General features: G+C 39.1%; 1 protein-coding gene across 1 annotated transcript in view; it reads right to left on the bottom strand.

The window, feature by feature from the left end:
• LARGE1 (LARGE xylosyl- and glucuronyltransferase 1) overlaps positions 1-15,983 on the bottom strand; it is a 588,787-nt gene that overhangs the window by 238,943 nt on the left and 333,861 nt on the right.

Below are 15,983 nucleotides of genomic sequence, written 5' to 3'. Positions count from 1 at the left end.
TGAGGCAGGGACAATGTCATTTGTATTATGGTAACAACAGTCATTTCTCAAAAAATGTCTGATCACGTGCATGACTGCAAAGTTAGCCAGGCCTGGGTTCAAATGCTACCTTTGGCATTTTCCTCAACTAGGAGAAGAGGTATCTGTAATTGCTAGGGTCTAGGTCAGCACAGTACACTGGAAGAGGTACAGCTTGTTGAGCCCCAGAGCCTGGGCTTTAGCACCAGTTCCACTTCCAATAAGCTGTGGGACCTCAGGCAAGTCATTTAACCTCCATGAGCCTCAGTTTTCTCATCTGCAAAATGGGAGCTTAAGACACTCACATCACAATATTGCTGGGAGGATTACAGAGCATCCAGTATAATAAAGCCCACTTTCCTTCCTACTACCTACCTACTACCCAGGCTCAGATGATTCAGGATTTGGAGCGTGATAAGTTATGGTACCTTTGACAGTAAAGGGGGAGTAGGGAATAGAGATAGCTTTGACAGGGAAAATAAATCACCCACCTATTTTTCCTATATTTCTATATAAAAGATTAATAAATCACAAGGGAAACGTGAAGCCCCCTCTGGTGGATCTCCAAATTGGACTGCACATCCTTGGTTTTAGGAGGAAAAAAAAAAAAATGGGTGGGAGTGGTCACCCATATAACCTTTCGGGGCACTCTCCTGGTGCAATTCACACTGCTACGGATCTCACTTCCACCCTACAATAAACTTCAGTCCAACCAGGGACGTTAAGTCTTGGGGTCAACGGGGAGAAGTCCATCCTCAGAGGGAAGATGCAGAAACCTGGAGGGCATCATGCAGACCTACCCCAGAGTACCCTATAGAAACACCACCGCCTAGCCAAGCAATATCCTAGAGTGTTCTTCATCACTCAGCACGCGAAAGGGTTCATGTAATTAAAACAATAATAAGAATGAAAGTTAGGTTTATGTTAATGGAAAGATTATTATCCTTGCAATGGCTGTTAATAATTCTAAGCAGCATGTTCTGACATTTAATTAGCAAAAAAATCCAGCTGTGCTCAAGAATACCACCTAATGTACTCACATAAAGGAACAAAAGCAATCCCAGGTTTGAAGGGTTTCTGTGTAAAGTAGGGGGTGGTGGAGGCTCTCAAGGGGAAATTCACCTTCCCAAAGTGGTCAGTTCCTTGGGGGAATGGACCCCAAGGGGAGTTTCTGTGAAGTGCTACAAGTGATTCTAGGGTTCATGTGATGCTGGGTGGTCCAAAGAAAAGTTACTCAGGAAATCTGACCAGAACAGTGACATGAGGATGGAGGTAAAGGGCTGACAGAAGACACATCCCCAAAGGTGCGTGCTTAAAACCCAGGGCGTGAAGGAAAGCAATATCTCAGGGGTGAGACTGGTTTCTGACCTTTGATAAACAAGGGAAAGCAGGGAAAGAGGCTGGTTTTGTCAGGAAATGATGCCTGTTTCTTCTATTTTTTAAATTTTATTTATTTTTTAACATCTTTATTGGAGTATAATTGCTTTACAATGGTGTGTTAGTTTCTGCTTTATAACAAAGTGAATCAGCTATACGTATACATATATCCCCATATCCCCTCCCTCTTGCATCTCCCTCCTTCCCACCCTCCCTATCCCACCCCTCTAGGTGGTCACAAAGCACCGAGCTGATCTCCCTGTGCCATGTAGCTGCTTCCCATTAGCTATCTACCTTACGTTTGGTAGTGTATATATGTCCATGCCTCTCTCTCACTTTGTCACAGCTTACCCTTCTCCCTCCCCATATCCTCAAGTCCATTCTCTAGTAGGTCTGTGTCTATTCCCATCTTACCCCTAGGTTCTTCATGACCTTTTTTTTTTTCTTAGATTCCATATATATGTGTTACCATATGGTATTTGTTTTTCTCTTTCTGACTTACTTCACTCTGTATGACAGACTCTAGGTCCAACCACCTCACTACAAATAACTCAATTTCCTTTCTTTTATGGCTGAGTAATATTCCATTGTATATATGTGCCACATCTTCTTTATCCATTCATCCGATGATGGACATTTAGGTTGTTTCCATCTCCTGGCTATTGTAAATAGAGCTGCAATAAACATTTTGGTACATGACTCTTTTAGAATTATGGTTTTCTCAGGGTATATGCCAAGTAGTGGGATTGCTGGGTCGTATGGTAGTTCTATTTGTAGTTTTTTAAGGAACCTCCATACTGTTCTCCATGGTGGCTGTAACAATTTACATTCCCACCAGCAGTACAAGAGTGTTCCCTTTTCTCTACACCCTCTCCAGCATTTACTGTTTCTAGATTTTTTTGATGATGGCCATTCTGACCGGTGTGAGATGATATCTCATTATAGTTTTGATTTGCATTTCTCTAATGATTAGTGATGTTGAGCATTCTTTCATGTGTTTGTTGGCAATCTGAATATCTTCTTTGGAGAAATGTCTATTTAGGTCTTCTGCCCATTTTTGGATTGGGTTGTTTGTTTTTTTTTTGTTATTGAGCTGCATGAGCTGCTTGTAAATTTTGGAGATTAATCCTTTGTCAGTTGCTTCATTTGCAAATATTTTCTCCCATTCTGAGGGTTGTCTTTTGGTCTTATTTATGGTTTCCTTTGCTGTGCAAAAGCTTTTAAGTTTCATTAGGCCCCATTTGTTTATCTTTGTTTTTATTTCCATTTCTCTAGGAGGTGGGTCAAAAAGGATCTTGCTGTGATTTATGTCATAGAGTGTTCTGCCTATGTTTTCCTCCAAGACTTTGATAGTTTCTGGCCTTACATATCGGTCTTTAATCCATTTGAGCTTATTTTTGTGTACACAGAGAATCCCAAAGATGCTACCAGAAAACTACTAGAGCTAATCAATGAATTTGGTAAAGTAACAGGATACAAAATTAATGCACAGAAATCTCTGGCATTCCTGTACACTAATGATGAAAAATATGAAAGTGAAATTAAGAAAACACTCCCATCTACCACTGCAACAAAAAGAATAAAATATCTAGGAATAAACCTACCTAAAGAGACAAAAGACCTGTATGCAGAAAATTATAAGACACTGATGAAAGAAATTAAAGATGATACAAATAGATGGAGATATACCATGTTCTTGGATTGGAAGAATCAACATTGTGAAAATGACTCTACTACCCAAAGCAATCTACAGATTCAATGCAATCCCTTACAAACTACCACTGGCATTTTTCACAGAACTAGAGCAAAAAATTTCACAATTTGTATGGAAACACAAAAGACCCTGAATAGCCAAAGCAATCTTGAGAACGAAAAATGGAGCTGGAGGAATCAGGCTCCCTGACTTCAGACTATACTACAAAGCTACAGTAGTCAAGACAGTATGGTCTGGCACAAAAACAGAAATATAGATCAATGGAACAGGATAGAAAGCCCAGAGATAAATCCACACATATATGGTCACCTTATCTTTGATAAAGGAGGCAAGAATATACAGTGGAGAAAAAACAGCCTCTTCAATAAGTGGTGCTGGGAAAACTGGACACGTACATGTAAAAGTATGAGATTAGAACACTCCCTAACACCATAAACAAAAATAAGCTATTTCTTCTTAAAGGCGTTGTTTTTAAGGAGGCATTGGGATGCTCCCGTAATGATCACAACAGAAAATACTATCTAGCATTTGCTGAGTGTTTACTGGGTGTCAGGCATTGTGGGAAGAGCTTTCTATGTGCTACCTTATTTACATCCCTTCCAACTAGTCTAAAAGTCAGATATTATTATCTCAGTACCTGAAATTTGGGGGATGAGGGCTGAGTCCTTCCCCTTACCTCATATTTCAGTCCCCCAGCCCTAGATATTCTACTCTGGAATAATGCCAGTGTTTCTTTCTTCTTCACCCTTCCTGCAGCCCCGGGCCTATTCAGACGTGCTCTCCGCTCCTGGATTAGTTACTGTAGGGCCATAGCCAAGCCCCTGCCTCAACCCAGCCAAATCTATGTTCGTCAAGAAGTAGTTTTTCAAGGCAAGTAGGTACAAAGACTTTGGAGTCGGATACTCCTGGCTTTGAAGTCTCTCTGGGCCTTAATTTTCTCATCTGAAAAATAGGGATAATAGTAGCATATCCTGCTCCCTTCCTAGCGAGTTGCTCTAATTGTAATCTGGAAGCTTTCCTCATTATCCTGGAAATATTTATTACTCAAAATACATTTCTTATCCCTACCAACATTTTCCTATGGATTACAAATCACCGTGACCCATTTTTTAAAATTAAAAAGGAAAAACCATCCTAGTCCCAGAATGTCTGAAAAGTCATTTGCCTTTAATGTCATTTCTGAGTGGTTGTTTTGGCAACCAACCTGTATGTTCAGAACATAACTGTTGAGAAATGGAGGGTGAGGAGCTCGGATGGGATGGGGACTCCAGACAGTACCACGGGAGGTCATGAACTGAGCATAAGCTTGGGAATCTGAATGGCCAGATTCCCACTGGTAGGCTCATCTCTCTAACCCTCAAACTCTTCACCCATAAAATAGAGAATATAAATACAGATCCCATGAGTTTTGAAAAAGCATTAAATGAGGCAAGAGAACTAAGGGGCCTGGTTCAGCGTTCGCTTATCATAAGTGCTCAATATTAGCTTTTCAATTGGTTAACAGCATGCACTCCAGAGTCTGACTGCCTGGGTTTGAATCCTGGCTCCATCACTCACTGGCTGGGTCACTTTGGGCAAGTAACTGAACCTCAATGTACCTTTGTTTTCTCGTCTGTAACATGGGCATCCTCACAGAACATACTCTATAGGCTTTTGAGAATTCTGATGCTGTAATATAGGTACTGGCTATTATTTTTAATTGTTAATATTGTTACCAATTATATTTAGAGCGACAGAAAAGATGAGATTCTTACCTACTAGATAAAGTCATGTGCATTTGTATTTGCCCTTGCCAGCAAAAATATGCTCCAGTTTAGCTCAGTTGGAATCTTTTAAATCAGCATTTACAGAACACTTAATATGGGTCAGGTACCGAGGAGGGGCTAGGGACCAGCATCCACAATGAATAAAACATGGCTGGTGCTTGAGGAGTTTATGGTCTAGTGTATATTCATTATCCTTTACTGCATAACAAGTTACCTCAAGACACAGCAGCTTAAAACGGCGTTATTTATTACCTCGCACAGTTTCTGTGTTAGGAATTTGGGAGCGTATCTGCTGGGTGGCTCTGGCTCAGGATTCCTCATGATGTTGTAGTAAGGACGTCGGTTGAGCCTACAGACATCTAAATGCTTGGGATCTGCTTCAAGAAGGCTCACTCCTACACGCCTGGGAGGTGATGCCGGCTGTTAGCAGGAAGCCTCAGTTCTTTGTCACATGGACCACCCCCATAGGGCTGTCTGGACGCCTTAACAACAGGGCAGCTGGCTTCTCCCAGCGTGAGTGATCCAAGAGAGAACAAGAAAGAAGCTAGGATGTCTTTTATGACTTGACCTCAGAAGTTACATGGTGTCATTTCTGCCACATCTTACTGATTATACAGGTCAGCCCTGGGCAACGTGGGAAGGGTCTAGACAAGAGTGTGAGTACCAGGGGATGGGATTATCGAGGGCTATCTTGGAAACTGGCTACCACATCTGTGATATTACGATGGTAAGAACGGGACTATGATACCTCCAGGTGTACGTATAGCAGTGATCTAGAAGAAGGACAGTCAAGGTGGGGTGGTTGGAAGGGAGGGAGAATAATCAGAGATGTCTGGAAAAGATGAGCCTTACATTTGATCTTGACAAATCAGGTGAAAATTGAGTTTTTCAAATATTGGGAGAAAAGCAGGATGGGAGAGGTATTATAGTATCCGTGAAGGCACAAAGATATAAATAGACAATTGTGTGTGTATGTGTGTGTGTGTATGTGTGTAAAATAACTACAATCTGATATGTCCAGATAAAGCTTGAGGCTGGAAGTGATGGGAAAGGCTGTGGGGAAGGAGGAAAGGGTGAAACGTTAGAAAATACTGTATGAAGTACAGTATATGGAGAATATGTATAAAGAACTCTGGCCAATACCCTAAGGTCAGTGGGAAGCAACAAAAAGGTTTTCATTAGCAAAGACACATAATCTCAACTGTATTTTCGGAATATACTCTAGCAACCCATAGAAGAGAAAGATTAATAGAAGGCAGTTTGATGGGCATCAACACCTTGGAGGACGCCTACAGAAAATGCAGACTCCCAGGGTCATACCCAGAGGTGATGATTCATCAGATTTGGGGTAGGGCCCAGAAATCTGTATTGTTAACCAGATCTCTGTATTGTTAACCAGATCTCCATGGAATTCCTTTTTTTTTTTTTTTAACTTCTTATTTTATATAGGAGTATAGTTGATTAACAATGTTGTGATAGTTTCAGGAGTACAGCAAAAGTGGTTCAGTTATACATTTTCCCATTTAGGTTGTTACATAACATTGAGCAGATTTCCCTTTGCTATACAGTAGGTCCTTGCTGGTTATCCATTTTAGATACAGCGGTGGACTACACCCTAAGAAAGAGTAATTTAGGAGATACAGTAGGTACTGTAATTCTCAAGGCCTGTTGGCTGAATCATTTATATTGGATCACCAACCAGTTTATTGTTCAGAAACAAGAGATATAACAGCCCTAAACTTAAGAGTCCCCCCTGAACTTGACAGGGTTGGATGTGTAGGGAGAGAGGATCTTTCTCAAAGACTAACAAAAGAAAGTGTCGGTGGAAGATCGTCGTTCTTTAGGTGACCCTATGCTTCATGGCATGAAGGTTTCCTGGCTGTTCTACTTTCTAAACTCAGAAATCCCATTTCGGCAAAAGCGGCTCTAGGTCAGCTCCCGTGACATTCTGAGTAACCAGCACCAACAGGAGAGCTAAGTTACATGTTTCACATCTTCCCACAATGGAGCCTTGGAGGAAAACCTTGTAAGAGCCCTAAGTCGGTCTTTACAGGTAACAGCAATCCTACTAGGCATCCACGAACATTTATTTAGAAAATAAAACCCCAGCCCAAAGTGAGCTATCTGGCGTTCACCTGAAATGTTCATTATTCAGAAATCTACTGAGCCGCCATCTTCCACAAGCATCATTAACTCGAGAACGATGACAAAGGCACAGTGAATCAAGAGGAATGTGACCACGCATCTGTAAACATGCTCCTCCTCATATCAGTGGCAACGAAACCCCTTCCTCTCTCATGCCTGTCAAGAAGCATCCTCTATTTAGCTCTGTGAAGCCTGGGGGGATTGGTCCCTGGGGCATCTATGGATCGTCTGAACCTCTCTGAGCACTTTACGTTATGAAATGGAGCATTGCAAAGCACTGGCAGTTCTGATTTGTGAACTGGACTGTTACAGTGGTTTAATTTCCTGAAATATTGCTGCCTTCTTAACTAATAGATTTTTCAATGCACTGAGGAGAAAACTGCGTTAGCTCCTGAGGAGCCTGGACTTATTATTTCTAGAAGCTGCAATTCTTCTTATTACAGTGCGCGGCATGTATTTATGTATGTCTACTTAGCACGGTGTCTGACACACAGAGGCGCTCAATGAATAGTTTTGAAAAACCAAAACAATACACGTAAACAAGCGATGCTTACTGGGAACCATTCCTTGCGAGGGGAATACACTGGTGCAACTGCTTCATTCATTCATTCAATCACCAGATGAATGCTTGCAGGGGAATACAGTACAGTTTGGGGAGACAGAAAAACAATTTCTAAAAGTATGATTACAGCATTCCCATTAGTAGTTTACCTTGATGGGGGCTGGAGGAGTGCGAAGACATCTAGGTATCTTTGGTGATATTGTTCTAGTTCTAAGTCAGATGGTGTGGTGTTTTATTGGTTTATATCATAACCTCTTTATCTTCAATCTTCAACTGTGTGTATGTGCCTGCATGTACAGGACGAAATCATAAGGAACCAAGGGGCAAGAATGTGACATAGAATGAACCCAGGAATAAAGCGGACCCAGCTAAAAGTCACAAATACACACACACACACACACACACACACACACACACACACACACACACACCAGCTCCTGCTAAGAATGGAGACAATCATTTTTCTAGTAAATGCAAAGAACACAATCACTCTTCTCCTCTTACAATAAACTACTTTTTTTTCTTTTTTGATATTTAATTTTTGAGATTTAATGGACATTAAACATGACATAAACTAAGGATTTAGGTAAAAAATACCTATTTTGGAGGTGCATTTTAAGATTCTGAAAGGAAGTTGAAGATACCATTTATGTTTCCTTTCATGTTGTTCTGCTTATCTATTTCTACATTACCACCATCTCATATTGATTCTTTTTTTTTAATTTTATTTATTTTTTTATACAGCAGGTTCTTAATAGTCATCCATTTTATACACATCAGAGTACACATGTCAATCCCAATCGCCCAATTCATCACACCACCATCCCCACCCCTCACCGCTTTCCTCCCCTGGTGTCCATACGTGTGTTCTCTACAGATGTGTCTCAGTTTCTGCCCTGCAAATGGATTCATCTGTACCATTTTTTTAGGTTCCATATATATGCATTAATATACGATATTTGTTTTTCTCTTTCTGACTTACTTCACTCTGTATGAAAGTCTCTAGATCCATCCACATCTCTACAAATGACCCAATTTCGTTCCTTTTATGGCTGAGTAATATTCCATTGTATATATGTACCACTTCTTCTTTACCCACTCATCTGTCAATGGGCATTTAGGTTGCTTCCATGACCTGGCTATTGTAAATACTGCTGCAGTGAATACTGCGGGGCATGTGTCTTTTTGAATTATGGTTTTCTCTGGGTATATGCCCAGTAGAGGGATTGCTGGGTCGTATGGTAGTTCTATTTTTAGTTTTTTAAGGAACCTCCATACTGTTCTCCATGGTGGCTGTATCAATTTACATTCCCACCAACAGTGCAAGAGGGTTCCCATTTCTCCACACCCTCTCCAGCATTTGTAGTTTGTAGATTTTCTGAGGATGCCCATTCTAACCGGTGTGAGGTGATATCTCATTGTAGTTTTGATTTGCATTTCTCTAATAATTAGTGATACGGAGCAGCTTTTCACGTGCTTCTTGGCCATCTGTATGTCTTCTTTGGAGAAATGTCTATTTAGGTCTTCTGCCCATTTTTGGATTGGGTTCTTTGTTTTTTTAATATTGAGCTGCATGAGCTGTTTATATATTTTGGAGATTAATCCTTTGTCCATTGATTCGTTAGCAAATATTTTTTCCCATTGTGAGGGCTGTCTTTTCGTCTTGTTTATGGTCTCCTTTGCTGAGCAAAAGCTTTTAAGTTTCATTAGGTCCCATTTGTTTATTTTTGTTTTTATTTCCATTACTCTAGAAGGTGGATCAAAAAAGATCTTGCTGTGATTTATGTCAAAGAATGTTCTTCCTATGTTTTCCTCTAAGACTTTTATAGCGTCCAGTCTTACATGTAGGTCTCTAATCCATTTTGAGTTTATTTTTGTGTATGGTGTTAGGGAGTGTTCTAATTTCATTCTTTTACATGTAGCTGTCCAGTTTTCCCAGCACCATTTACTGAAGAGACTATCTTTTCTCCATTGTATATCCTTGCCTCCCTTGTCATAGATTAGTTGAGCATAGGTGCATGGGTTTATCTCTGGGCTTTCTATCTTAGTCCATTGATCTTTATTTCTGTTTTTGTGCCAGTACCATATTGTCTTGATTACTGTAGCTTTGTAGAAAAGTCTGAAGTCAGGGAGTCTCATTCCTCCCGCTCCGCTTTTTTCCCTCAAGACTGCTTTGGCTATTCGGGGTCTTTTGTGTCTCCATACAAATATTAAGATTTTTTGTTCTAGTTTTGTAAAAACTGCCATTGGTAATTTGACAGGGATTGCATTGAATCTGTAGATTGCTTTGGGTAGTATAGTCATTTTCACAATATTGATTCTTCCAATGCAAGAACATGGTATACCTTTCCATCTGTTAGTATCATCTTTAATTTCTTTCATCAATGTCTTATAGTTTTCTGTATACAGGTCTATTGTCTCCCTAGGTAGGTTTATTCCTAGGTATTTTATTCTTTTTGTTGCAGTGGTAAGTGGGAGTGTTTCCTTAATTTCTCTTTCAGATTTTTCATCATTAGTGTATAGGAATGCAAGAGATTTCTGTGCATTAATTTTGTATCCTGCAACTTTACCAAATTCATTGATTAGCTCTAGTAGTTCTCCGGTGGCATCTTTAGGATTCTCTATGTATAGTATCATGTCATCTGCAAACAGTGACAGTTTTACTTCTTCTTTTCCAATCTGTATTCCTTTTATTTCTTTTTCTTCTCTGACTGCTGTGGCTATGACTTCCAAAACTATGTTGAATAATAGTGGTGAGAGTGGACATCCTTGTCTTCTTCCTGATCTTAGAGGAAATGCTTTCAGTTTTTCACCATTGAGAATGATGTTGGCTGTGCGTTTTTAGTATATGGCCTTTATTATGTTGAGGTAGGTTCCCTCTATGCCCACTTTCTGGAGAGTTTTTATCATAAATGGGTGTTGAAATTTGTCAGAAGCTTTTTCTGCATCTATAGAGATGATCATATTGTTTTTATTCTTCAATTTGTTAATATGGTGTATCACATTGTTTGATCTGTGTATATTGAAGAATCCTTGCATCCCTGGGATAAAGTCCACTTGATCATGGTGTATGATCCTTTTAATGTGCTGTTGGATTCTGTTTGCTAGTATTTTGTTGAGGATTTTTGCATCTATGTTCACCAGTGATATTGGTCTGCAATTTTCTTTTTTTGTAGTATCTTTGTCTGGTTTCAGTATCAGCGTGACGGTGGCCTCATAGAATGAGTTTGGGAGTGTTCCTTCCTCTGCAATTTTTTGGAAGAGTTTGAGAAGGATGGGTGTTAGCTCTTCTCTAAATGTTTGATAGAATTCACCTGTGAAGCCATCTGGTCCTGGACTTTTGTTTGTTGGAAGATTTTTAATCACAGTTTCAATTTCATTACTTGTGATTGGTCTGTTCACATTTTCTATTTCTTCCTGGTTCAGTCTTAGAAGGTTATACCTTTCTATGAATTTGTCCATTTCTTCCAGGTTGTCCATTTTATTGGCATAGAGTTGGTTGCATAGTCTCTTAGAATGCTTTGTATTTCTATGGTGTCTGTTGTAACTTCTCCTTTTTCATTTCTAATTTTATTGATTTGAGTCCTCTCCCTCTTTTTCTTGATGAATCTGGCTAATGGTTTATCAATTTTATCTTCTCAAAGAACCAGCTTTTAGCTTTACTGATCTTTGCTATTGTTTTCTTTGTTTCTATTTCATTTATTTCTGCTCTGATCTTTATGATTTCTTTCCTTTTGCTAACTTTGGGTTTTGTTTGTTTTTCTTTCTCTAGTTCCTGTAGGTGTAACGTTAGATTGTTTACTTGAGATTTTTCTTGTTTTTGAGGTAGGCTTGTATAGCTATAAACTTCCCTCTTAGAACCGCTTTTACTGCATCCCATAGGTTTTGGATCATCATCTTTTCATTGTCCTTTGTCTCTAGGTATTTTTTGATTTCCTCTTTGATTTCTTCAGTGATCTCTTGGTTATTTAGTAATGTATTGTTTAGTTTCCATGTGTTTGTGTTTTTTACGTTATTTTCCCTGTAATTGATTTCTAATCTCATAGAGTTGTGGTCAGAAAAGATGCTTGATATGATTTCAATTTTCTTAAATTTACTGAGGCTTGATTTGTGACCCGAGATGTGATCTATCCTGGAGAATGTTCTGCGTGCACTTGAGAAGAAAGTGTAATCTGCTCTTTTTGGATGGAATGTCTTATAAATATCACGTAAATCTATCTGGTCTATTGTGTCATTTAAAGCTTGTGTTTCCTTATTAATTTTCTGTTTGGATGATCTGTCCATTGGTGTAAGTGAGGTGTTGAAGTTCCCCACTATTATTGTGTTACTGTCGATTTCCTCTTTAATAGCTTTTAGCAGTTGCCTTATGTATTGAGGTGCTCCTAATGTTGGCTGCATATACATTTATAATTGTTATATCTTCTTAGATTGATCCCTTGATCATTATGTGGTACCCTTCCTTGTCTTGTAACATTATTTTAAAGTCTGTTTTATCTGCTATGAGTATTGCTACTCCAGCTTTCTTTTGATTTCCATTTGCATGGAATATCTTTTTTCCATCCCCTCACTTTTAGTCTGTATGTATCCCTGGGTCTGAAGTGGGTCTCTTGTAGACAGCATATATATGGGTCTTGTTTTTGTATCCATTCAGCGAGCCTGTGTCTTTTGGTTGGATCATTTAATCCATTCACGTTTAAGGTAATTATCGATATGTATGTTCCTATTACCATTTTAATTGTTTTGGGTTTGTTTTTGTAGGTCCTCTTCTCCTCTTGTGTTTCCCACTTAGGGAACTTCCTTTAGCATTTGTTGTGAAGCTGGTTTGGTGGTGCTGAATTGTCTTAGCTTTCACTTGTCTGTAAAGCTTTTAATTTCTCCAGTGAATCTGAATGAGATCCTTGACGGGTAGAGTAATCTTGGTTGTAGGTTCTTCCCTTTCATCACCTTAAGTATATCATGGCACTGTCTTCTAGCTTGTAGAGTTTCTGCTGAGAATTCAGCTGTTAAGTTTATGGGAGTTCCCTTGTATGTTATTTTTCCTTTTTTCCTTGCTGCTTTTAATAATTTTTCTTTGTCTTTAATTTTTAACAATTTGATTACTATGTGTCTTGGCATGTTTCTTCTGCCTGGGTTTATGCTGTATGGGACTCTCTGAGCTTCCTGGACTTGGGTGGCTATTTCCTTTCCCATGTTAGGGAAGTTTTCAACTATAATCTCTTCAAATATTTTCTCAGGTTCTTTCTCTCTCTCTTCTCCTTCTGGGACTCCTATAATGCGAATGTTGTTGCATTTAATGTGTTCCCAGAGGTCTCTTAGGCTGTTTTCATTTCTTTGCATTCTTTTTCCTTTATTCTGTTCCGTGGCAGTGAATTCCACCATTCTGTCTTCCAGGTCACTTATCCGTTTTTCTGCTTCAGTTATTCTGCTATTGATTCCTTCTAGTGTATTTTTCATTTCAGTTATTGTATTGTTCATCTCTGTTTTTTTCTTTAATGTTTCTAGATCTTTGTTAAACATTTCTTGCATCTTCTTGATCTTTGCCTCCATTGTTTTTCTGAGGTCCTGGATCATCTTCACTATCATGATTCTGAATTCTTTTTCTGGAAGGTTGCCTATCTCTCTTCATTTAGTTGTTCTTCTGGGGTTTTCTCTTGTTCCTTCATCTGGTACATAGCTCTCTGCCTTGTCATCTTGTCCAACTTTCTGTGAATGCGGCTTCTGTTCCACAGGCTGCAGGATTGTAGTTCTTCTTGTTTCTGCTGTCTGCCCTCTCAGCATTCATTCTTAAAAAATGCAAAATTTTTGCTTCTTGCAACAAAAGCAAAAATTGCTTTGGGGGAGCAAAAAAAAAATCTTGGATATTACTGTGATTTGTTATTAAAATCTAATGGGGAGAGTACAATTTTAAAATATCTAAAAAGGCTCCTGGGTGTGGGTAATAATAAATTTTTCAAAAGGTTGAAAAACTTCACTCTATAGGATTATATGATACCAGATGAGACACAAAACACACAAGAAGTGTGCAAAGATAGATAAGTAACCCCAAACCTGGGTCCAGACATTTGCATCTGCTGAGTCTAGCAGTTCTTCCTGCCTTCCTGAATTTAATCAGAAGGCAGTTTAATCATAAAACATGACAGTGATCTGTCCTCAAGTTCACCTGGAGATTTGAGGACACTTTACCCATTCTCACCCTCTCACCCCCCATTCCTCCTCCTCCACTCTCACCACCTCCTTCACAGGGAACCATCTAAAGGACAGCCTCAGAGGCTGCAATTAACGTGGCCCCATGCTGCTCTTCATTAATGAGGCACTTTTCACTGTTAGAGGGCTCTGTAATCCTTTGGAGGTGAAGCCTTTGCTGGTGACACTCTCTGTTCCCAGCTCCAGCGATCCACCCTACAGGTCAACTTTACTGGAAATGCAGGGGAGGGCCAACGACAAGCAGGAAAGGAGGGTTAAGGAGGATGAACCAGAGGTGCCACTTAATTAATTTCTGGTTGGTTTAAAAGTTATTTTTTTTAATGAAACATGGAAGGCAAAAGTCTTGGTGTAGTAAAAAGATCCAAAAGTAAACCCTGTCAGTGACAATCAGAATTTCTCTCACCTCACAGCCAAAAATGAGCCTCTCCACTGGTCACCCCTGAAAAGATGATGCCTTTACTCAATTCTTGTAATGCATCTAGGAAATATTAACTAAAGGTTTTATTATAATTTCAAGTATTTTAGCCTTGACCTTGAAAGCCTTGTTTCAAGATGACTTAAGACTGTAGTTATATTGACATTCACCCCCCCCATAACAGGCCCTTACTATTTATATGAAGAGTTGTCAAGGAAACCAGGTGTTGAGGATATAGCTGCCTAACTTGTCTAGATTTAGAATTGATCATATGTGAGAATGCAGAAGGGAAAAGAATGTCACCCTTAGAAAGTACTGTAGACAATGGTGCGTGCTACAAGATAATTCCATTTAAGCCTTTACTTCCACTTGGGGATTTGGCTACTGATCAAAGGAATTCCTAATGCTTTAAATCCCCCTTCAAAAAAAAAAAATCACCTAATTCTGAAAAAGACTCATTTATCTAAACATTCCTTGTGTGTACAAACTCTGTACTAGATGTTAAGGGAAAAAAATAATAAATGTGGAACATTCCTATTTCCTAGGAGATCACAGTTAACAGGAAAAGAATATTATTATATTTATAATAATGACAATAATACCGCATTTGTTGATTACTCACTTTGTAGTAGACACTATAAGCAATTTATAAATATTATCTTTTAAGTCACACAATATCCCTAATAAAGTAGACGTCAAGGAAGTCACACAATCTTAAAGAATTACAGGAGCTGGAACTGAAAATCTGATTTGCCTCGTTCCAAAAATCTTAATCATTTTGGAAACGGACTCAAATAAGATATTCAAAAAAACAATAAGATATTCAAATGATCATTAGGCAGTGGAAGTTATAGATAAAGTCTTACTAGGAAGCTTGGGATGGAGCCCTAATTGCAGCTGGAAATGGGAAGTAAAATCAGCAAAGGTGAAGGTGACTCCTATATGGAGCTAATATTTGCAGCACAAATGAACACTACAACAGAGTGACAGTCAATGCAACTCATATGAGGAGTCACCAACCTTCTCAGCACAAATGTTTCTCCAACATCTGCAGGATGGTAAGTAGCCAGTAACATTCTACTAAGAAAACTGTTAATAACACCCAAATAAAAAAAAAAAGCAGAAAGAGAAGACTGAAAAATAAGTCTAGATCCAGAAAGACCGTTAAAATGGATTCTTTTTTTTAATTCAAGTATAGTTGATTTATAATGTTGTGTTAGTTTCAGGTGTACAGCACAGTGATTCAGTTACACATACATATATATTCTTTTTCAGATTCTTTTCCCTTATGGTTATGATAAAATGTTGAATAGAGTTCCCAGTGCTATACAGTAGGTCCTTGTTGTTTATCTATTTTATATACAGTAGTGTGTATCTGTTAATCCTTAGCACCTCAAGAGGGTGCCAGAGAAAAATCTCGGCCTCTGATGCTTGGCCTTTTTTTACATGAGCAATGCTATCTATCAAGGGCCCAGAGCAAAGGTCAACTGGAGTCTGGGTGTCCTTCTCCAGAAGGCTGATGAAGACTGACTGGAGCAGTGGTTCAGATTAGAATCACCTGGGCCCACTCCCAGGCCCGCCCAGAAAAACTAATTTGGGCTATCTAGTGGTGGGGCCTGGCATCCTGCTTGTTCTGGGTTGATAAAGATTGCACAGGAGTGATGCTAATATACAATTAAGGGGAGAGGCTGGCACTGTTTTTCGGGTATTGTTTTGCATTACAAAAGCTACCAAGTGATTCCTTTGTGCAATCAAGCCTGAGGTACCCAACAACTGGGAAAA

Source organism: Tursiops truncatus, chromosome 11 (genome assembly GCF_011762595.2).
Source record: "Tursiops truncatus isolate mTurTru1 chromosome 11, mTurTru1.mat.Y, whole genome shotgun sequence".
NCBI classification, from domain to species: Eukaryota; Metazoa; Chordata; class Mammalia; order Artiodactyla; family Delphinidae; genus Tursiops; species Tursiops truncatus.
The sequence above is the reverse complement of the archived record's forward strand: the minus strand, read 5'-3'. Positions and strand labels throughout refer to the sequence as shown.